Genomic DNA, 24,383 nt, shown 5'->3' on the forward strand with positions numbered 1-24,383 from the left:
ATTCAGTTCAGTTCAACATAATCCCCACTGGGTATAAGACCCTGTAGTAGGTTAAACTAGGGGGAGGTGGGGAGAGATTTAAAAAGATCAATATGATTCAGGTTCTATTCTCAAGGACCTTGGGTGTGGGCAGGAGGAGGGGGGAGAGGAGAGAGGAGGAGAGAGAGAGAGAGAGAGAGAGAGAGAGAGAGAGAGAGAGAGAGAGGATTCCAGTGAAAGTGCTATGAGAAATTTTAGAAAGGAGGTCACAGGTCACTTTCACCGTGGGGGTGAGCAAATAGTCTAAATGACAAAGTCCTTTCTTTTGATAGATAAATAGATAGATATAGATATATATTCCTCATTCTAAGGTCTCTTCCAGACCTCAGAGTCTGTGTTCTAAGGTTCCTTCCAGCCAGTTTCTCGTCTTTCATAGAGGAAGTAACAACTGAACTGGGTCTTTAAGGACGAGAAAAGCTTCAACAGGTGGAGATTTAGAGCAGAAGAGTTCATTCTAAGCTTGGGAAATAAAGAGAGAAAAGGCAGGGAGAAAGAGGGGTGGTATAGCACAAGAACAGGAGAGGTTCCATTTGGTTCAAACGTAGAGTACGTGAAGGATTATTGGATCAAAGGATTTAAAGCTGGAAAGGACCTCCAGTGAAGGAGCCAGACTGTGAAGGGTCTTGAGTTAAGCTTTGAGGAGAACATCCGTATTGTTCTGGGTATCACATTTTAGGAAGAACACTGAGCAGCAGAAATTGGTGCAGAGGGCTGTGAAGGGGACAGGGAAGGAACTGGAAGGCATGCTGCAACAAAATCAATTGAAGGAGTTGGAGGTGTTTAGGATGAAAAGACACGAAGGGAATGGGGTCTCTGTCTTCAAATATTGAAAGGCTGTCAGGGAGAGGAGAGGCTTGCTTTGCTTGGCCCCACAGGGAAGAATTAGAAGCAATATATTGAACTTAGTTAGGAGACAGAGTTCAGCTCAGAGCTGTCCCTCAATGGAACCAGATGGCTTGGTAGATAGTGAGTTTCCCATCATTGGAGCTGCTCAAGCAGAGGCAAGATCAGGGATGGGGAACCTGTGGCCTTGAGGCCACATGTGGCCTTCTAGATCCTTAAGGGCAGCCTTGTTCTATAAAATCTGAATTTGGTCAAAAGGCTACTCTCAGGATCTAGAAGGCCACATGTGGCCTCAAGGCCGCAGGTTCCCCACACCTGGGTTAGATGACCACTTGTCAAAGCCTGAGTAGGAGGAAAGATGGATGAAAGGAAAAGACAGGAGGGGATGAAGGAGGAGACAAAAGGAGAGAAGGCTGCAGAAGGATTTCGCAGTTCAGGTAGGACGTAGACTAGGTGATCTGTGTTTCTGTGATTCCCAGACCTCCATACCTCCATCACTACTCACCTCTAACATTCTGCTGTTTAAGGCACTTTTGGCTCTGCTGTGCTATGTTCAAAGGGACTTCCAGCCCAGCATTCTATGTTCTAAGGTCTCTTCTAGCTGGGCTAGTCTTTATTCTAAGATTTCTCCCAGTGACATTATATGTTCAAAGGTCCTTCTCAGCTGTGGTATTTTGTGTTCTAGGGTCCCTTCCAGCTATTTGTATTCTAAAGGCACTTTATATTCTAGTACTGATATTCAATAGTATTTGTGATTTTTAAGAACCCCATCCTGTCAGTCTCTCACCCAGACAGTATGGCAGATGTCTTACTAGGGAGAGGGTGAATGATAGGAGAAAGAAACTAAGTTTATAGTGTAGGTCTCTAGGAACTGGGTTAAGTTTTAGGAGCGGTGATACATAACTATCCTAGCCTATGGGAATCTTCGGAACAGAAAGTCAGTTAGCACGCACTTATTAAGCATCTACTATGTGCCAGGCACTAGGGATACAAAGAAAGGCCAAAAACAAAAGTTTGCATTCAGACTATAGGCTCTATGTCTAAGGTTTGTTTTGGGGTTCATGAAGATCATGTTGTTGGCTGCTTATAATTCCCAAGGTAAACCTTATTACAGGTTCTGAGAAGACCCCTATAGAAAACAATGAGCCAGTTGCCTCCTTGGCTTCCTTCCAGAGGGGGAGAAACCTCTCTGAATGGCCCACACATGTCATTAGGGTTCTGCCAGCCCTCTTCCCCTCACGCCCGACCTCCAACCAGAGCTGCTGCCAGCTGTTTTAATTTGCCAGGCTGCTTTCCCCCTGTGGGGAATAAACTTTTTTCTGTTCTCCTTTCCCAGTCTTCCTTGCCAGGATAGGCTCTTTGTACTCCCCACAGGTTGAGCAGAACTGTCATTGTAAATGGGTGGAGAGGAAGAGAAGTGTAAGGGTAGAGGAGGAGAAAAGAGTACTGGACTGTAAGGGAGAGTGCTGATCTGTAGGGAAAAGAAGAAAAGACAAAAGGGGAGGAAAGGGGGAAGAAAGAGAGTACAGAGAGACTCGGTGGTTGTTTGGTTAGTCAGTGGAGCATCTTGGTTAATGTGGGAACTAGAGGACCACCAGGAGTGGGGAACGAGGCAAGATAGTAACAGAAAAGCTCCTAGGCTGTCCTGTGCTCTATTTCTAAGCTCCTTCTGGTTTCGATGCTCTGTGTTCTGTGTTCATGCCCTCTCCTCTTCCCCCAACTTTGGACTTTCTGTGATGTCCAGTGAACCTTCCAGTCCTGATATTCCGCGGTCCTTTGTCAGGGTACACTAAGATTGGAGCAGATGCTTTCCTAAAGGCCAGCTAAGCCCTCAGAAGGGTAGGCGCCTGTGCTGGCAGCTCAGACAGAAGCGAGTGCTTTTGGCCCGTGTTTCTTTGGGAGTAAGCTGTCTGAACAACACTGCAAGGCTGTCTAAGTCACAGAAACTTTTTCTGAGAAAATGCAAAACAGGGAGTTTACCCACAAGGAGCTGGTATGAAATGAGGCTTGGGGGAAGGCCTCAGGGATTCCTGCCCAGAGGCTAGTCATAGATAAATAACACTGCAGTTCATGTGCCACCCCCATCCCCAGGCCCCCATCAGAGAGGAAAGCCTGGCTTTCCAGGCTCCCAGCTAATGGTCCTTTTGTTTGCCCTTGGAAGTATCTGTTTTTATCACGATAACAGCTGTTCAAACTCATCTCCCTGCCATCTTTACAGGCTACCTTGAACTTGAGGGAGCCAGTGGGCTGTGGTAGAAAGAGTCAAGGAGACCCCAGGCTTCTTAGCTCCAGGGAGGAAAACATGGGACCCCTGGGGGATGTAGAATCATCATTGTAGATATAAAAGGGATCTCACAGCCTATCTAGTCCAACCTCATCTTTTTACAGTAAACTGAGGCCCAGGGACATTAAGTGATTTACCCAATTGTAACTAACCTGCATGTGGGGCAGGATTTGAACTGAGACAGAATTCTGAGTTAGTGCTGCTTCTAGTGTGAAGAGGGATAGATTTCAGGTCAATGTAAGGCATTTCATGTGAAAGTGACCATAGAAATGGAGTGGGGGGGGGTCTTCATGAGTTAAAAGCTTAACAGCCGCCAGCATTGTGACATGGCAGCCCCCAAAACTAATGGTATTTTAGGGTATATCAGGAGAAGCACAATGTCCATCAAAACAAGGACATCATCCCAATGTCCCTTTTTTCAGACTATGTCTGGAATGCTGTGGCAAGGGATTGACCACCTGGAGGAAGTCCAGAGAAGGGTGACCAAGAATGAGCAGTGCAATGAGCAAAAGACAATTATCACAGTCCCAAAATGCACTAGGTTGCCTTGCAAGGCAATGAGTTCCCCATCCCCTGGAAGTGTTTGAGTGGAAACTGAATGACCACTTGTTAAGGATGTTGTAGAAGGTGGTCCTGCTCAGGTTTTGGCTAGGGACTTCTAGGGTCCCCTTCAACTCTGAAGTTGTAGGATTTGGGGAATTCCCTACCAATCAAAGCTGTTCTTCAATGGAATCATCTGTCTCATGAGGAGACAGGGTGATCCCTGTCAATTGCCTCTTCAGGCAAAGGTTGTCTGAATTGCTTGTTGGAGATGCTATATTAGGGGTGGGGAACCTGAGGCCTCGAAGCCCTTTGACTGAATCCAAACTTCATAGAACAAATCCCCTTAATAAAAGGATTTGTTCTGTAAAACTTGGACATAGTCAAAAGGCCACACCCAAGGACCTAGAAGGCCACATGTGGCCTTGAGGCCACAGGTTCCCCACCCCTGCTATAGATGGAGACCATAGAGGCCAGGAAGGGCCTCAACTGAACCGTGAGGGACCTCCTAGTTTTCTGAGAATCTCTCATCCTCATCCTAAGAAATGATGTCCATGGACTTGCCCAGACTCCATTCTGTCAAGCTACCTTCCCAGGCTAAACGTCCTGGGGCTTTCTGGAAACTCTCCTTGCCTCTTTCCCCTGTGCTGAGGAGGACAAAGACAGTCTCTGTCTGGCTGAGTCCTTTACCAAGCCCTGCCAGAGTGTACTTTCTGTGGGTAGAGAAATTGGGCCTGTGCCTTCAGTTCTTCTTTTTTATTTTTCTGTTCCTCTCCAAATTTTCTTCCCCTGCCCTAATTAGAGATGTTTGGGTGAAAGGAGAGGGATTGTTTTGAGACCGTGTCTGTTTGGAAATGTAATTCCTTAAACCAGAGCATCATGGAAGCTACAAGATCTTTTCCCCCACCCTTTCTTCAACTTCCTTCATTATGTATCAAACCCTTCCTCACTCTTCCCCTCCTGGCAGCTGAATGCTTATTATGGATGCCTGCAATGGGATACAAGTGGGTAGTTGGGAGGCACTGTAGAGCAGTCAACCTGAGAGATAGCACCTTAGAGATCATGAGGCTCAACTTCCCTCACATTACAAATCAGGAAGCTGTGGGTCTTGAGATTTTTGCCATTAGAAAGCCTTCCAACGGATCTTTGTCAGGGCTTCTTGCTCAGGTGCAGTTTGAACTAGATGACCTCTGAGACCCCTTCCATCTCTGGGATTCTTAGGTTCCATAAGGCCCAAAGGACAAGTGACTCTCCCACAGCCACACAGCAGGTTGGTGGCTGAGACAACTTTGTTTTGTAGAGGTCAGGGAACATCCCTTGGGGATATCTGGTGCACAGCTAAGCTCGGTAAGTTTCTTTAAGCTACATTTATGCAATAATTACTCAATAGTGAAGGGTGGATGTGTGGATGGACACTCAAGTGAGTCATGGGCTGCCCATGGAAGGCCCAGTTGTAAAGCAGGAAAAGTTTCTCTTTAGTACCCCTCCCTCACTTCAGTTGCCCCTCTCCCTGACAGGCATTGACTGCTAAAGGCTGGGACTACTCTGCCCTATCCACCCACCCCTGGTTATTTGTGCTCATGAAGCCCTCAAATTCTCTTCTTTCCTCTCCCTTCTCCTTCCTCCATCCTTCTCTCTTCTCTTTTCTATTAACAAAAAACAGACCAGAATCCTGTTAGCTGACCTAATTTGCAAAGTACTGCATGTAGTGATCTCATTGGATCCTCCTGACACCTCCTTGAAGTGGGTATTTCTATTCTTGATTTTTTCCCCCCATCCATTCCTTATCAACATCAACCGTTAGAAATCTTTAGTGGAAAAAAAATAATAATTGTACGAACAGTGGGGTCTGGAAGTTAAAAGACCAGGGGTGTTGTACCAGTCCAGCTCTGCCACTGTCTCTGTATAAGACCTTTGGCAAGTCATATAAACTCTTGGCCTCATTTGTAAAATGGATGGAATGGTGTGGAACAGGGGTGGGGAACCTGAGGCCTCGAGGCTACATGTGGCCCTCTAGGTCCTCAGGCTCCGCCCTTTGACTGAATCCAAACTTCACAGAACAAATCCCCTTAATAAAAGGATTTGTTCTGTAAAACTTGAACTCAGTCAAAAGACCACACCCAAGAACCTAGAAGGCCACATGTGGCCTCAAGGCCGCAAGTTCCCCACCTCTGTGGGGAATGATCTCTATGGTCTTTTTTAACACTAACAATGTAAGTTCTATCTTTTTATGTTATAACGTCTTTTCTAGCTCAGACATTCCACGATTAGGATTATATCTTGAAATAGGATGCAGTGCTCAGAAAATCACTTTTCAGAAGTCCCATCCCCAGTGCGATTGATTTATTTCAATGGCCTTGACCTAGATACTCTTCTGCTTTGTGGCCCAGATCTGCTGTCTCACCAGAGCATAATCATCTGTTGTGCTGGCCACATCAGGGTCAGATGGGGTGCCAGATGTCCTACCTGTGTGCTCTTCGTATGTATCCCCTGGTCATGGTTGTTCCTTGTGTGCGGGCCCTTCCCAGTGGCGGTGTTTTAATCTGGGGAGTGGCATATTCCATCTACTAAGGGAAGAGGGGAGGGGAAGCAGAAGGGGATCTTGACATTTCATTTGATGTGAAGTTTGATTGAGTATTGGTTTTGGTTTTGGTTTTTACTGTAATCCCCATAAAGACTTGAAAAGCCAGGCTGAGAATTGCCAGAACTATTGATTAGAATTGTCCCCATGTTTGATCTGCAACTCATGCAAATGCACACACCTGAGTCTCATAAGCAAGGCCAGCTCTGTGATCTTTGTGCAACTTTGCACATCATCTGGAATAAATTAATGTTTGTTGATTTGACTTGGTCCTTTGGGAAGTAGGGACCAACACTAAAGCACACATTTATATGTTTTTTTTTTTTAAATTTTCCTTTCTTCATACATTTAATTTAGGCACATCAGTCACTTCCCAATAAATAACACCCTCTTCCATCCCACTGAAATAGAATTTTTCCATTGAAAAAAGTTAAGCAAAACCACCTAATAGGGTGATAGTAGTATTTTTGTTGTTCAGTTATTTTAGTCATGTCTGACTCTTTGTGACCCCATTTGGGGCTTTTTTGGCAAAGATAATGGAGTGGTTTGCCATTTTCTTCTCACTCATTTTACAGATGAGGAAACTGAGGCAAAAAAAAGTTAAGTGACCTGTTTAGGGTCACACAGCTCTTAAGTGTCTGAGGCCAGATTTGAACTCAGGAATGGGAATCTTCCTGACTCCAGGTGAGGCACTCTATCCACTGAGTCACCCTGCTGCCTAATAACAGTATGCAATTTGTAATAGCTTCTGTGGTCACAGGGTGATTTTTGTTCATTGCCTCCTCTAATGCTGACAGCACTCTTGTGAGGCAAGGAGTGAAAGCAAGCATTCTTCTCCCTATGTTATCTGGGAGGAAACTGAGATTCTTATCAGAACATTCTCTTACAGGGGAAGTCACTTCTAGGAGTCCACACAGGGAGTTAGTGAAAGAGCCAGGACGTGAAACCAGGTTTTCTGAAGCTGAGCTTGTGCTCTTCTGTACTCAGAAGGCACTTGATAAACGTTCCTTGATCGTTGATTAATTCTTTTCATGGTTTTGAATTTGTGGTATGAGGCACCAGACTTCTTGGATACTTGGTTAAGGGCACAAGATTAGCAAACATTTCCTCTGAGTAGCAGAGAGAGAGAGAGAGAAAGACAGAGACAGAGAGACAGAGACAGAGAGACAGAGAGTCTATTTTTTAGTGGTACCAAAGAGCAAGATTCAAAAGGAAAAGTGTGTAGGTATCTGCTGGTACATTCCTCCCTATCTCTTAACTGTTGTATCCCTGGGACCAGCCCCCAAGACTCCTGATTTCCCATCATGATGGAAGTCATAGCTTCTATACTTCTTCCAGCTTTCAGGAACAAGATTATGTCAAATGGTCATTATCCCTCTCACCTGTCTTTCATCTCTGGGCCTCTACTTGCATCCAAATTTTCTGTTCTCTATTCTTTCTGCTCCTCATGCCTGAATCTGTTCAGGAATGCCACATTCCAGAAATTATGATATCATAACATATCACAACTGGAGCCAGTATGATGCCCCAGATAGAGGAATGTGGCCTCTCACGATGAATCAGGCAGGTGTGGTTGGCTGGGGATTAAATAGCGTGATTCAACCTCATGCTGTTTAATGATAATCACAGAGCTTAAAGATGGAAAAAAAATAATTAGATCATTTGCTTCAGGATCCTAGAAGGCAGAGAGTTTTCCTTATGTTGGAAACCCAGGGAGTCACAAAAACATTGAGCCTATCTTCTTGCCCTCTAGTCCATCCCCCTGTCTCTGTGCTCCCTTTACCTTCATAGGTAGGTTATTATACAAGGCCGAAAGGAGTTGTAGAAGACTTGGATTAGGAGTCAGAAGGTTTGGGTCCTAGTTCACACCGTGCCACCAAAGTCACTGTATGATTCTGAATAAAGCTCTTCCTTCTCTGCACCTCAATTTCTGTCTCTATCCCATGAAAAGGTAGGATTAGATGGTTTCTATAATGTTCCTTCCAGCTGTAAATCCTGAAATCCATGAGCCTGTGACAGAACTGGGCATCTGGGAAGAGAGATATGATTCAACTCTTCACCCCAGCTCCCTGGCGTGGATGAAGTGAGTGCCCTGTTACCAAGCACCAGAGCCAAACATCATATCTATGTTTGGTTACTCTGAGTACACTGAGGCCTCATTTAGTCAGCATTGTTGGGATCATAGGATATCTTTTGGAAGAGATCTCAGAAGCCATCGAGGTCTGAACAGGATGGAGCTGTACATGAAAAGAACCCTGGAACTGGAGTCAGGAGATATGGGCTCGAGTCTCTGCCCTGCTCTGATACTTACCATCTCTATAGCTCTTTGCAAATTATTTACCCTCTCAGCGTGTCTTCCCATCAGTCAAGTGGGGTTAAGAATACTTGCTTTACTGACTTGCAGGAAAGCACTTTATAAATCTCTAAGTGCCAGAGTCAAGGGAGCCAGACTTAGAACCCTCCTCCTCCCGTTGTGAGGAGCACAGGAAGCAATGACTATAAAGTGTTTTGTTCCCATAAAGAGCTAGAAAACTGTGAGCTATTAATTATTGTTGGTAAATTTTCTGATACTTTAGGCTTACCAGCTGAACTCCTACCTTCTAATTGCTTCTTTTTTTAAATTTTTAGGCAATTGGGGTTAAGTAACTTGCCCAGGGTCACACAGCTAGTAAGTGTCATGTGTTTGGTTTGAGGCTGGATTTGAACTCAGATCCTCCTGACTTCAGGGTCAGTGCTCTATTCACTGTACCACCTAGCTGCCCCGAAATCCTACCTTCTATAGGAAGCCTTTCCTGATCCTCCTAATTGCTAGCGCCTTCCTCTGTGAGCATATCCAGTTTACCCTGCATGTAGCTTGTACATGCATAATTGTTTATGTGTTGTGTCTCCCATTAGACTGCGAGCCCCTTGACAGCAGAGACCAGCTTTTGTCATTTTTGTATCCCCAGCTCTTAGCATACACTCTTAGTAGGTGCTTCATATATCCTTGTCAATTAATTTAAGCAGTAAAGCTCTTGTGAAAATATTTTTTAAATGTTTTAGCCATTTGAAGGGAAAATATTTCTAAAATGTATTCCCTCTGTCTCTCTAAAATGAGGATACTCAGCACTGTTGTCATCACCATTGTAATCACATTTATGTGGCATTTTAAGGTTTACAGGGCACTTTGCTGCATTTGATCCTCAAAATAATCCTATGAGACAGTTGCTATTATTATCCCTATTTTACCAGTGAGGAAACTAAAGCTTCAAGAGGTTGAGTGACCTGCCCAGAGTCACACAGCTATTAATTATCTAAGGTGGAATTTGCACCTAGGTCTTCCTAATATCAAGTCCAGAACTCTATTGTATAAATAGATGATAGATAGATAGATAGGTAGATAGATAGATAGATAGATAGATAGATAGATAGATAGATAGGCAGACAGATGTATATGTGTGTGTGTGTGTGTGTGTGTGTGTGTGCATGTGTGTGTATATCCAGGAGTGGGGAACCTTTGGCCTCGAGGCCACATGTGGCCCTCTAGGTCCTCAAGAATGGCCCTTTGACTGAATCCAAGCTTCACAGAACAAATCTTAATAAAAGGTTCTGTTCGGTAAATTTCAGACTCAGTCAAAAGGCCACACCCAAGGCCACATGTGGCCCCAAGACTGCAGGTTCCCCACCCCTGGTATATACTTAAACACACACACACATATATATACATATATTTATGTATGTATGTATGTATTGTGTATTTGTATGTTTATATCTATATATGCATACATGTATGTATATAGACATCCCTGCATATACATACACAGAGATACACACATATGTGTCTATGTGCATATACATACATAAATATACTGTCAGCTCAGGGAATGAGGAACACAGGTCACTAGTAAAGAGGACCTAGAACCCAGAATCTCAGAATTAAAAGGGAGCTTGCACACCCTCTTGTACACCCTCTAGTATGATACTATCATTTAACTGGGAAGGAAACCAGACCCGGGGTGGGGAGGGGGGGGAGAGGAAGTGGCTTTGCCTAACTCTTCATAACTTCCCCAATTCTAACTTTAACTATTTCCTACCTTTTTCTATTTCAGTCAGCACCACCACCAAGCTCAATACCTCAGAGTCATCTTGGACTCCTTCTTCTTCATCCTCTCTAGCCAATCAGGTGCTAAACCCCGTACTTCTGTGTCTACAGTATAGCTCCCATCCTTCATCACTTTTCTGTTCTCACAGCAACCATCCCAGTGCGGGCCTTCATCACCTCTGTCCTCTAGCTCTCCTGAAAGGTTTCCCTGCCGCCAGTCACTCTTCCTCCAGTTGGTCCTACGTGGGCTGTCAAGTGCATAAAGCTGACCCAAAGCCTCTCTGTGGTTTGCTATTGCTTACTGGGTAAAATCCCCAATCCAGAGCCTAGCATTCAAACTTTCCATGATCTGGCACTGCCATGCCTTATTTCATGGAACCTGGGCTATGGTCTGGGCAAATTGGACCATTCTCTCTCTTCTTCCTAAACTCATCATACCTCTAGTACCCACCCCCGTGCCCCTGCTCATACTGTCTGGCACCCGTATCTGGGATACCCTCCCCCCAACCCCATTTCTGCATTTCTGCTGGTTGAAATCCTACTTATCCTTGAAGGCAGAGAGGCACAACCCAGATGCTACCTCCTTAGTCAAACTGTTCCCTATCCTTTGTTCCCACTCCCTGTCCCTTTCACTCTGAACTATCTTATCAGCTTAAACCTCATCTCCACCTCCTGGTTTCACTCTGGCTTCCTTCAAGACTCATCTCAAATCTTACCTACTGCAAAAGGCCTTTCCTGGATTCTTCCCCTTGCACTCTCCACCCCCACCCTGCTAATGCCTTCCCTGTGCATTTACCTTCTATCTCTACCTTGAATATACATAGTCATTGGCACATTCTCCTCCTTTAGAATGGGAGCTCCCTAAGGGCAAGGGCTGTTCCAGTTTTGTTTTGTTTTGTTTTGTTTTGTTTTGTTTTGTTTTGTATTCCTGGTGCTCATCACAGTGCCTGGAAGACAGCACTAAATAAATGCTTGTTGACTTAGTTGGACTTTTACACCTTGATTGCATTGTATCTTGAATTGTAGTTAGGCCATGCAAGACTGATCCTCCCCACTGGACTGTGAGTGTTCTCAGAGTAAGAATCTTGTTCAATCCATTTTTGTGTCTCCCCAGTGCTGAGCAAAGGGCTCTGCACTTTGAAAATCACATATCTGTGGAGTTGGGGCTTCAGAAGGGCTTTCCTCACAATAACCCTTGGAGGAAGGTAGTGCAACTAGCATTAGTCCCATTTTATAAGAAGAAACTGGCAGAGAGGACTGAAGCTGTTTGGGGTGGGGGGAATCACACAGTCAGTATGTGTTAAAGGTAGAATTTGAACCCAGGTCTCCTAACTTGGTACCTGGATACTTCCCATTCTTTCATGATGCCTCCCACAGTAGAATCTGGGACATCTCCAGTTGTCCTGATCTATACCTGGCCACAGTGCCCAGATGGCTCTGGAGGAGAGAGTGAGACTGGTAACTTTGCACAGCCCTCCACCACTTAAATCCAATTTATTTGCATGGCATGACATCACCTCCCTGATGTCATGGTCTTCTTTGAGAACGAAGGACAAACAACAACAACAGCACAGTGGAGAAGAATTGAATTAGTTGAATTGGATTGAATGTATTGACATGTACATGATCGTGCAACTTGTTAATATCCAAACCTAAGCTAGGGCTTGTATCTCCTGATTCCCAGGGCAATACTATCTATCATGGCTGCCTGCCTGTTTAGACTCCAAAATGAATAGTACACAAGGAGTTATCCCAAACTGGAATGGGTTGGTTTGTGAGTACCCCATCAATGTAAGTCTTTAAGTGGAGGCTGTACAACCACTTAGGGATATTGTAGAGATTGCTATGGATATTGGAGAGTCAGGTAGGTTGGAGTGCTGGCGTTGGAGTCAGGAAGACATGAATTCAAATCCTGCCTCCAGTATTTGTTGGCTGGGTGACCCTGGGCAAGTCACTTAGCCTCAGTTTCCTCACTGGCAAAATGAGGATAAGAATAGCACCTACCTCTCAGGGTGTGTTTTAAGGATTAAATGAGATCATGTTTATTCCTGAAGTGCTTTGCAAAAACTGTACAAAGTGACACATAAATGCTCCCTGCTATTATATGCTCCTTAAAACAAGATCTCTTGGCATCCCAGTCTGAGATTCTGTGATTCTCTATCTACCTACACAAGTCTAAACAACTCTGAGACTTGAAACCATGACATATGAGGAACAATTGAAGGAGTGAGGTATGCTTAGCCTTAAGAAAAGAAGCAGTTGAAGGGCTGGCTTGAGGAAGAAGGATTACACTCACTACTGTTTGTGCAATGGGCAAAAATTGCAGAGAAAGAGATTTTACCTTCATGTTAGGGAAATGCAAGTTATCCTAAAATGGAACAGCCTGCTTTGGGAAGTAACTGGCTCCCTCATCTTGATGGCCTCTTGTCAGAAACTGTTCAGTGGTATGGGTTGGACTAAATGTCCTCTGAGGTCACTTTAACTTCTGAAGTGCTGTAATTCTGTGATACCTGATTGGAATTTATGACTCTGGTCCTGATTTTCATTTTGTCAGATCAAGGTGTCTTTGGGTCCTCCCAGTAAACGCTCTTCAGGACAAAAATAACTCAGCAAATGTGGGTGTTCCCCAAAATTCCCTCTTGAAAGTCTGATGAGGAGTCGATAAGCTGAGCTCTGCCCTTCATGAACACAAGAAGAGGGTAAACCAGTCAAGTGAATGATTGGTTCAGAGAAGTGGGTTCCAAAATGCTTTTGCCAAAAACCCAAAGAGATGACTTGCTGCAATCACAGCCTTGGGCCAAGGCTTAGAGAAACAGGCTCTACTACCCAAATTGTGTTTATTATGTGGGTGTTCCACCTGCCCCACCTCTAGATTCCAAATCATGGTTCTTCTCCTGGCCCTTTGCAAGTGGGTCATCTGTTTCCCTTGGGAACTGTCAGGTCCAGTTCCCGCTAAAAATTTAGAACTGGATTCAACCTTAGAACATAGAGTGTTTGAGCCAGAAGGAATCTTAGCACAAAGAATGTCAGCATCAGGAAAGATTGTACTACATAGGACAGAGAGTGTTAGAGATGAAAGAGAATTTATAACATAAAATGTCAAACCTGTAAGGGACCTGAGATCATGGAGCAGAGTTTCTCATAGCTTAGCATAGGTTTAGAATGTTGGAGCTGGAATTTTATCAATGCAGACAACCAGGGGATTTGACTAAGGTTGTATAAGGGAGTTCCTTACTTATCAATATTCTCAGTCATTTGTTTTACAGAACAAATCCTTTTATTAAGGGGATTTGTTCTGTGAAGTTTGGATTCAGTCAAAAGGCTGCACCTGAGGACCTAGAGGGCCACATGTGGCCTCGAGGCAGAAGGTTCCCCACCCCTGCAGGCCCTTTCCACTTACAGTATTGTCTCTCACCAAATACTGTCAGTGAGAGTCAGACCACCAGGGGGAGGCTAAAGAGAAAATGGTAGTGTCTCTGATTGATAGCCCTTTGTGAACACCTCCAGAACTAATTGAAGACCCTCCTATTCACCACATGGCTAGCCAACCCAAATCAGTCACAGAACCTCCAGGCATGCTCCAGCATCTCTTCTAGGTGCTTCTCTATCATCACAAGTCTACCAGAAGCAGGTTCCCTATCCCTTCTGTGAGGGGACATTCCATCAGATGTGTGTGATTGCACCAGACCTCTGGTACATTGATGATATATCATTTAATCCTTATAAAAATCCTGCAAATCCTTATTATTATCCCCTTTTTACAGAGGGGGAAACTGAGGCTAATACTAGCTAAGTGACTTGCCCAGGGTTACAGAGTTAATAAGTGGCCAGAGTGGGACTCAAATTCTGGTCTTCCTGAAAATGTCAAGACTGGATGATCAATTGTACCCAAAGTGTAAGATTGATTAGCTTTGAGGGAAGTTTCTAGTAGAGTTCCTCAGGTATCTGTCCTCAATCAGATGCTATTTTTTAAATCAATGATTTGAAAACAAAGAAAGCATGCTTATAAAATTGCAAATGATATTAAGATAGCCTGCACATTGGGTGACAGAGTCAGGATCAAAAAGACTTTGAGAGACTAAATGTTGTTGTTGTTGTTACTGAGTTGTTTTCAGTCGTGTCTGACTCTTGGTACCTCCATTTGGGGTTTTCTTGGCAAAGATACTAGAGTGGTTTGCCATTTCCTTCTCATGCTCATTTTATAGATGAGAGAACTGAGGCAAACAGGGTTAAGTGACTTGCCCAGGGTCATATATCCAGTGAATGTGTTAGGCCAGATTTGAATTCAGGAAGATGAGTCTTCCTGAGATTCCATGCCATCCAGCTGCTCCAGATAGACTAACAGGATGGGCTGAATCTCACAGGTCAAAATTTAATTGGAAGACATGTAATGTAAAGTTTCACAAAGGTTAAAAAAAATCTCCATGGGTACAGTACAGGAGAAATATCTTGAGACAACAGAATATGTGAAAAACATCCAGGGTTCTTAGTAGACTAGACTATAAGCTCAATGTGAATTAATACTGGGACATGCTAACCAAAAAATATAATATCTATTTTGGGGAAAGTGATTGATCTGATGACCCTTGTCCTTCTCAGATTTCATCTGGGGATACTGTACACAGTTCTAGGTTCCGTATTTTAGGAAGGACATTAATGGGCTAGTCCAGAAGAGGGCAATCAGGATATTGAGAGGACTGGACAGTATGTCATGTGAGTATCAGTTGAAAGAATATAGGATGTTTGGAATGGAATGGAATAAGCATTCATTAAGCACCTACTATTAAATTCAATTCACATTTATTAATCACCTACTGAGTGCCAGGCACCATATTAAACACTTTATAAATATTATTCAATTTGACTTGTTTAGCCCAAGGAAAATAAATTTAGTAAGGAACATAATTGATGACTTCAAGCATTATCATGGGGAAAAGGGATTATATTTGTTCTGCTTGACCTCAGAAGGCAGAACTAAGAGCAAGAGGAGGAAGTCTGAGAGAGGCAGATCTTGGCCTCACATATGGGAAAACTCACTCGACATGAGAACTATCCTGAAGTCATACAAGCTGCCTAAGGGAGTAGTGAGTTCTTTGTCAATGGAGATCGTCAAGTGGTGTCTGTATGACCACATACAGTCATAGAATTGTAGATTTAGAGCTGGAAGGGACATAAGAGGCTATCTAGACCAACCCCTTATTTTACAGAGGAGGAAATATAGACTCAGAGAGATTAAATGATTTTCCTAAGGTTATATAGGTAGCAATTGGGAAAGAGGATTCAAACCAGAGCTGAGAGTTGGAATCTTCTGACTCCAAATCTGGCCTCTTTCTCACCACGCTATGTTGCCCATAATGTAGAACACAGGCATGGATGGTGGTCATTGACACCCTCTACGTTACCTTTCAATTCAAACGTTCTGTGACTTCATGATCCTGTGACACAGAGTGGTCTCATGTGAAGGTTATCTTTTCAGTGGAAACAGGATCATTTCTGGTCCCAATTTGGGGAGACCAGTTATGGAATTTGATAAGTACAAATATTGTGAGAAATATAGCACAGAGAGAGCCCTTTCAGCTAGGAGGTTTTGTAGTAAAGATAGCAACTGAGCCGGGCTTAAAAGGAAAAGAGAGACTATAACAGATTGAGATGGAATGGGGGTGGGATATGGGTAGCCCATTTTAGACAAGGAGAATGGATATATTAAGGACAGGGATTGGACCTATGATTTCACTGATTGATAGAGGGAACTCCCAGATGAGGCGACTCCCCCTCCTGAAGCAGCTCAGCCCTTCTGCAAATTAGGGGTTGAGAGAGTTACCTCAAGAATACCCAAAGTCACACAGCCAATATGTGTCAGAGCCAAGATTTGAATTCAGGTCTTCATGGCTCCAAGGTCAGCTCTCTATCTACTAGGCCTCTCATAGTACAGTGTTTAGAGCAGAGGAACTTAACTATTTTTGAGTCATAGACTCCTACGGCAATTTGATGAAACCTATAGACCCCTTCTCAGAAAAAACATTTTTTTTTTTTTTTTGGTGAGGCAGTTGGGGTTAAGTGACTTACCCAGAGTCACACAGCTAATGAGTGTTACATGTCTGAAGCCAAATTTGAACTCAGATCTTCCTGACTCCAGGGTGGTGCTCTATCCACTTCGCCACCTAGTTGCCCTCAGAAGAATGTTTTTAAATGCATAAAATAAAATATTTAGAATTACAAAGAAAACCAATAATATTGAAATACAGTTTATCTATCTATCTGTCTATCTACCTACTCATCTATCTATTTAAAACAATTTCACAGGCTCTAGGTTAAGAATCTTGGGATTAGAGGTCTTGGGGCTAAAACATTAAAGGTAAAAACGGAAATAGAAAGTCAGGCACAGTGCAAAAATACCACTAAATTTAAAGTCAGTAGACCTGGCTCAGCCACTTACTAGCTGTATGACCATTGGAAAGTCATCTAAGCTTTCTAATCCCCAATTTATTCACAGGTGAAATGGAAAGAATTCTTATTTATCCCATAGCACAGGGTAGTTGTGACCATCACTTGAGACAAAGGATGCTAGGCAACCAGAAATCTCTGTAGAAACATTAGCTCAGAAATGTCCATATGTGTGTAATGACCCAGTCTCCTTAACAAGAGTATTACCTTAGAATTCAGGGAGAGAAGGCAACAACATCCACGTATTTCTCTGCTTGAGAATGAGTCTTGTAGAAAATGTGCATTAAAAGGAGCTGGGAGAGAGACTTCTGCTTGGGGCCTAAATGATGAGTGCCACCAGATTGGGGCAGTTAGGGACAGGCCAGGTCCTCAAGTCCAGTGGTATGCAGCTGTGTCTGTGCTGATAGAATTTCAACCAAAGCTGATGTTGATGCCAGTAACTACCTCTCTGATTAAAACCCTCTCTCTCCGCAGATGAATGACTATAGTGGCAATCCTTGATTATTTGTCCTTTGACCTTGGGGAAGTCACTCCTCCTTTGAGCTTCAGTTTATACTTCTGTAAAGACATTTAGGTTCAGGTCCTGGGTCTGCTACTGACTCACCATGTGACCACCTCCTTAGCCTTTCTGATCTTTGGGGTTCATTTGTAAAAGGAGGGAGTTAGACTGGATTGTCTTTAATATCTCTTCTAGGTCTACCTTTCTATGAAAATGAGGATAATAATACCTCTTCTGCCTCCCCCACAGGGGGACATGTGGAAACTGATTTGTTACCATAACAACAACTAACCTTATGATAACACTTTAAGGTTTACAGAATGCTTCACATGTATCACCTCATCTAAATTTCACCCTAACCCTGTGAGGTAGGTAGGACAAATATATTTAGTCCTATTCAACATGTAATCCAAGGCTCAAAGCCCAATTGCATAAGATTGTCCTCTTGGGTGGAGATTAAAGACTCAAGCTCCAAGTCTAAGAAGGGGGACGAGCGGTGGCAGAGGGAGATGGGTGGGATGGAATGTAGTTGGCCAATGTTTGAGAGAAGAGAGATCCTGGTCTACTGGCTTCTGGTTTTGAGAGACAAGACAAGCAGTTCCAGATTCTCTGCAGGGAGATATATATAGGTATATATATATAAGAAGAACATTTATATAATACTTACTACGTACTAGTCATTGTGCTAAGTGTTTTACAGTTATATCTCATTTGTCTTTACAATAACCCTGGGAGGTAGCTACCATTATTATCCACATTTTATGGATGAGGAAACACTCTGGGAATAAGGACATGATCAAGGTGCCAGCGCCTCTACAAGCCAGCCTCCTCACAGAGCCATCCTCTCCCTTTCAGGACCTCTCCCTAGAGGGAATCTGGAACCTCTTGTTTTCTTTCTCAAAGCTAGAACCCAGAAGACCCAGATCCTTCTCCCAAACTCTCACCCGGAGTGGAACATTGAGTCACATCAATCTCCATCAATAAGGAAAGTCTAAGCCAGGTTACAGACAAAGAAACTGAGGCTCAGAGAGGCTTCTCCTTATTCACATGGCTACTGAGTATGGAGGTAAAATTCAGCCTAGGGTCAATGACTGCTGAAAAATGTTTCCATTCTAATGAAAATCACTTCCTCTCTCTTCACCTCAATTTTGTCATCTGGAAATAAGAAGATAATAATACTTGTCCTGTCTCCCTCACAAGGCTGTTTTGAGAATCAAATAGGGTGGTTTGTGGAAAGTACTTTATAAATATAAAATTTTAAAGAAATGTCCATACAAGTTATTTCATTTCTCTGAGCTTCAATTCCATTGAATTCCAGAATGCTGGAGCCTGTCAGGAGCTTAGAGGTGTCTAGTTTAAACTCTTCATTTTACAGACCAGGACCATGCCTAGAGAGGGGAGGTGAGTGGCCTGAAGTCATCCTCCTTATAAATGCCAAAAGGCAGATTTCTGATTCTGAAATTCCATACTCTTTTCACTCTACCAATCTGACTCTTCACTTCTGTCTTCTGGCTCTAAGTCCTTGTTTGTAAAATGGGGCTCATACACATGCTGTACTGCTGTGAAGAAAGAAGTTTGTGATTCTCAAAGTGGCATATAGATGTGGGCTTGTATAATTATAACTAGAGAAAACAACTAGGTTTTTTTTGTTGTTGTTGTTGTTGTTTGGGGGTTTTATTTTAATTTTTTGTGAGGGGGAATGGGAGCCCAGCAGTTCCAGGATCCCAATTAGATGCCTTCATTGGATTCTCTGTGAGCTACAAAAAAACAAATGGCATCACCCACACTGTCTGATGCCAGGCAGGCAGCCGTGGAAGGACTTGGATCTGCCCAAGGGATACACCCTCCCATGCAGGGGAGATTGTCAAGAGGCATTGGAGAGAGGCCAGTCCCCAAGCCAGCTTCCTATAGACAGCTTGTTGAGAGCTTCCAAAAGGTGCTGAATGGCCTATTGACTCTCTCCAGGACTATTCCCCAAGAAGCCTTGGCCAAGAGATGGGCTGCCAAGCAGGCTGGGGACCTGGGATTGTGTATTTGGGGCCTAGGAAAGGGAAGCTACAGGCTTAATTAATCCTGTAGGAATGACACCTAAGAAATAGGTTACTATAGCTGGAAAGACCTTAAAAGGTTCTCTAGTTCAGTCTCCGAATTTTATAGAGAAGAAAACTAAGGTGCAGAGAAGGAAACTGATTTGTCTTGGTGCACATAACTCTTCAGTGGCAGAAATCTGGACTTGACTTTAGACCTTCTGAAACCAAATCCAGTCTTTGGCCAGTTCAATTTGCTGCCTCTCTTAGAACCTGCTGGTTACATGGGAGATGTTAACTAACAAGACCACACTCAGCCAATGGAGGAAAACCATGAGGATGTGGAGACAAACTGCAGAAGATGCTATATGAGGATCATATCAAGGAAATGGAGATGTTTAGCTGGAGAAGAGAAGAGTAGGTGGGGATATGATAGCTCTCTTCAAGTATTTGAAGGTCTGTAATGGGGAAAAAGGATTAGACTCCTTGGACACAAGGAAAAATATTCTAGCAATTAGAGCCATCCCAAAGTGCAACTAAATGCCTTAATGTAGAGGGAGTAAGTAGCCTTATATCATATGCTCAACAACTCATTTTTTATGGAGGGGATTACTTAAAGTAGGAGTTAGATTCTTTCTTCCTGGGGTCCCAGCCTGTTCAATTCTATTCAAATCAAGCTAGAAACCAAAGGGTTAAAGAGCACTATGTCTGGTTTCAATAGATCTGAGTATGAATCCTAAGTCTAGCAATATGTTACCTGTGTAATCTTGGATGAGCTAAGTAAGCTTGCTGGTCCTCAGTTCCCCCATCTTTGTAGTCAATGGATTATTTTCATTCAGTTATTTGCAAAAACACTGGAGTGGTTTGCATTTCCTTCTCCAGCTCATTTTACACATGAGGAAACTGAGGTAAACAGGGTTAAGTGAATTACCCAAGGTCATACAGATAGTAAGTGTCTGAGACTGGATTTGAACTCAGGTTTTTTTGACTTCAGGGCCAGCACTCTCTCCATTATGCCCCCTAGCCAGTGGATTAGATGATACCCAAGATACCTTCCACTTCTAAATTTTATGATATTCTAAACAAGGCCTTGTGCCCAATACTATGGATTTGAAGGTAGAAAATGGCATATATAAAGCTACAGTAATACATATATAGGCTAAGTATATAGAGCTATAGCCTACATAGGGCTTACAGTAATAAAGGGAGAGAGGGGATACGTCATGTCTAGAAATAAGTACAGTCAAACCTCAATATTAGCATGTTTAACTTTGGCAACTTCAAATATTGGCTTGATTTTATTAGTAACCTCATTTTCTTGTTGGCAACCACACATTCATAGCTGTGTGCAATAGAGAAAAAAAAAGAGAGGCAAGATGCACACACATTTGTGGAGTGGCTGGTATCCTATTAGGTGTTTCGTGGGTCTTGTTCACCTTATCATTGTAAAGAACTATCCATACATTGGTTGAATGTTTTTTATTATTTAGTGCACAGTACAACACCTCACACTACATGACATAACGGAAGGTAAGATTCAGGTTAAAAAGTATTTAAATTTTAAGAATTTTATTTGCTGTGTAGTATTTATGGTACTGTGGATTTCATGGGTTATAGAAAGTGAATATTGTCTGAAATCGATGTTTTTGTTTTTGTTTTTTAATTGAGGTGTTAACAAAAAGGGTCACAGAATTCTAGGAATTACTAGAGAGAGGAAAATGTTTTGCATGTTACCAATTTTATTTTGTGTACTGTATTTTATAAGCTATTTCATGGTTACTGTGTTAGGAAAAGTGTATGTTAACAGAATTACTGTTTTGTTATAAGGAATTGTATGCAGAAAAGTGTATTTTCAGCAATGTCTAACAAAAGATTACAGTTTTTTTGGTGGTCACAGGAATCTAACCCCCAATTTCCCATAGGTTCAACACATCAACATTCACATTTTTTACTTTGGCTCTGTTTTCTAGGAATGTTGCCCCTGTAAAAGTTGAGGATTGATTATATGATACAGGGTAGAATATGGTGGAGGTAAGGGAGAGGACCAAATGAAATACTTTAGGAAAACATGAGGATATCCCTTTCAACTGGACACGGGGAAATCATGAATGGTCTTCATGGGGGAAGTAGTGCCTAAATTAAACATAGAGGCATCCACATAGAGGCAGAAAAGGTCAAGAGACAGGGAATAGTGAGAAATTGTGTGTGTGTGTGTGTGTGTGTGTGTGTGTGTGTGTGTAAAAGTTAAGGGGTATAAAGGGAAGAAGGGTGAAAGAAGGCTAGAAAGGGAATTTGGAGCTAGATTGTAGAAGGGCTTAACCACCCGGCTAACAATTTTTCATTTCTTATCCTAAAGGCAAAAGGAAGCCACTTGAAAACTTTGGAGCAGGAGAACAACATGGTCAGACCTGTTCATTAGGAAGTTTATTTTGGCAGCTCTGTGAAGGTTCGCCTGGAGAGGATAGAGCCTGAGAACAGAGAGATGAGTTAGGAGGCTTTTAAAGTAGTCAACCAGTCAGTAAACTAGCATTTACTAAGTGTCTACTTAATTAATTAAGTTGTTTTGAGGGTAAGAGCACTGGACTTGAAGTCAGCAGCACCTGAGTTTAAATCTGACCTCAGACACTCATCATACATGTGACTCTGGGCACGTCATTTAAACTATATCAGCTTCACTTTCCTCATCTGTAAAATGAGGTTTATCATAGCACCTACCTTACAGGGTTGTTGTGGGGATCAAATAAGATCACACACACACACACACACACACATACACACGTGTATAAACGTTTTCCAATCTTAAAACAGTATGCTATAAAAGCTAGCTATTAATAATAATAATAAAATAATCCCAGTAAGATGATATCGAGGCTATGGTGGCTTGAATTAGGGTGGTAGTAGTCAGAATGGATATGTGGGAACAGTTGTGAGACACATAGCCCTAGTAAAATCATCAGGATTTACAACTGATTGGATTGGGGAGGTGAGGGAGGGAGAGGAAGAAAGAGTTAAAGATGATTCTGATATTTATAGCTGAGAATTTGAAGGGGAAGTTATACAAAGATGCTTAGGTTACCTAAATGGACCTCTGTTTGCCACCCTAGTAGGGTAGGCTTCTTTGATGTCATGAAAAGAACGATGGATTTGGAATAAAGAACTTGGTATTGAATCTTGACTTGTCTGCTTACCAGCTGTGTATTCTTGGCTAAGTTACTTAACTTCTGCAGACCTCTTACCCATCTGCAAAATGGGTATAATAAAACTACAATACTTATAGGGTTTTTGTAAGGATGGAATGAGACAATCAACGAAGAGTGCTTTGCAAACCATATTATACTATATAAATGTGAACCAAGTTGTTGCTGCTAGTCAGATGCCCAGAAAAACTGGTTAGCAAAAACATTCCCAACAAAGCAGGTGGGACCTTGAGTCTTGAGGAGTCTTTGGATGATCCAGAAGCTGTCTTTACTGGGGACACTAGGTGTCTGATCCCAAGCTATAGCAAAGCACTTAGTACGGTGCCTGGCACATAGTAGGCACTTAGTAAATGTTTATTGAATCGAATTGAATCTGGTTACAGGTACTTCAGTTGTATCAGAAAGTGGGAAGATGGCCCAGGATTATGGAAATAAGACAGCATATACCAGAACAAATTCTGGTGGCAATCTAAAAGATTATGTGGGCATGAACACTTTAGGAACAGTCAGTCCTGGATTCAGAGTCAGAAAACATAGGCTCAAATTCTGGGCTTTGTCATTTAATTTCCCCTATGACTTTGGACAAGTCATTTCACTTCTCAGAGCCTCAGTTTTCCCTTCTTTAAAATGGAAGGGTCAAACTAAATGATTTCTAAGGGTTTTTTTTTTCATTTCTACAAGAATTAATCTGCTAGAGGTTGATCTGTACTTAGAAAGCTTTGGAAAAGAAATCCAGGGCAGAAATACCCAGCTGGTATTTCCAGGATGTTCTATATCAGAAAGTATTTTGTCAGGAGGGCTGCATTGGGAGGAACATATGATGTTTTTGGGTTCATAAAATTCTGATATCTTTTGGAGGTATGGCAAATATTTCTGGTGATTTGTTGCTGAATGATAAAAGATGCCTCTCCGGATTCTTGAGGAGATACCAATGGATTTAAAGTCAGCAACAAATCAGATAAGCACATGGGGGGCTTCAATAAAAGCCAGGGTCCAGTTCAAAAGAGAAGGTACAGATTTCTTAGTGTATCACTCCCTCCATAATCCTCCTTAACCCAAAAGCATAGGGGTTTTAGGGAGTAATTACCATCATGATCAAGGTATTCTATGGGTCCACACTCCTAAAACTGCAACTAATGAGCCCCCACTGATGTACTTACCTTTAATAGTCAGCCAGTAGACATAATTATCTCTACACAATGGCATTTGTCTAGATGGCATCATAAAAATAATAGCTACAAAAACATTCTTCTCATCAAGCTTGAATACACTCTTCCACAACTACACACAGCATCAGTAGGAAAAGTAGACACACTCTTAAAGTACACTAGTAGACAAGGCACATACAACCAATATGTAGACAGGGAAACTCACATATCTGACACTGCAAGGCCCTAATATCTTTTCCTTTCTCATGGTGTCCTTATGTTTCTTCCCCTGGGTACAGTATATATGTTGGGCAGGTTGTTCAGCTTGAGTGCTCGAACCTGTTCTTCTCCATCTCAACTGCCAAGACTGACTGTCTTGAGAAGACCCTCAAATCTGTCTCCTCCTTTGACTCACAATTTGCTCCTCACTGGGTCCAGTGTTTCTTACTAGACAAGTAGGTCCATTGTAAGAAACTATAGTTGATGGAAGGAAGAGAAAACAAATAACCACCTCCCATAAAAAAAAGAGGTGAGGAATGATTCCATTTCTGACTGCGTCCTAAGGAGTGTCTTGCCTTTTAAAGGGCTAGCAGGTGGTTGATCCTTGATCAGCAATAGCTACTTACCTCTTGATTCCATCAGTTTTGATCAGAGAATGTCACAACCTCTAAAGGAGTAAAAGAGTTAATCAGAATGCCCA

At 42.6% G+C, this 24,383-nt stretch overlaps 1 long non-coding RNA gene across 1 annotated transcript in view; it reads left to right on the plus strand.

Moving 5' to 3' along the window:
- Positions 1-4,975: 4,975 nt before the first annotated feature.
- Positions 4,976-24,383, plus strand: part of LOC114027637 — a 32,258-nt gene continuing 12,850 nt past the window's right edge. Inside the window, exon 1 of the long non-coding RNA XR_003567278.1 lies at positions 4,976-5,053. This is a non-coding gene — a long non-coding RNA (uncharacterized LOC114027637). The remainder of the gene's footprint in view (positions 5,054-24,383) is intronic.

This window comes from Vombatus ursinus, unplaced genomic scaffold (genome assembly GCF_900497805.2).
Source record: "Vombatus ursinus unplaced genomic scaffold, bare-nosed wombat genome assembly UNPS02014863.1, whole genome shotgun sequence".
NCBI lineage: Eukaryota > Metazoa > Chordata > Mammalia > Diprotodontia > Vombatidae > Vombatus > Vombatus ursinus.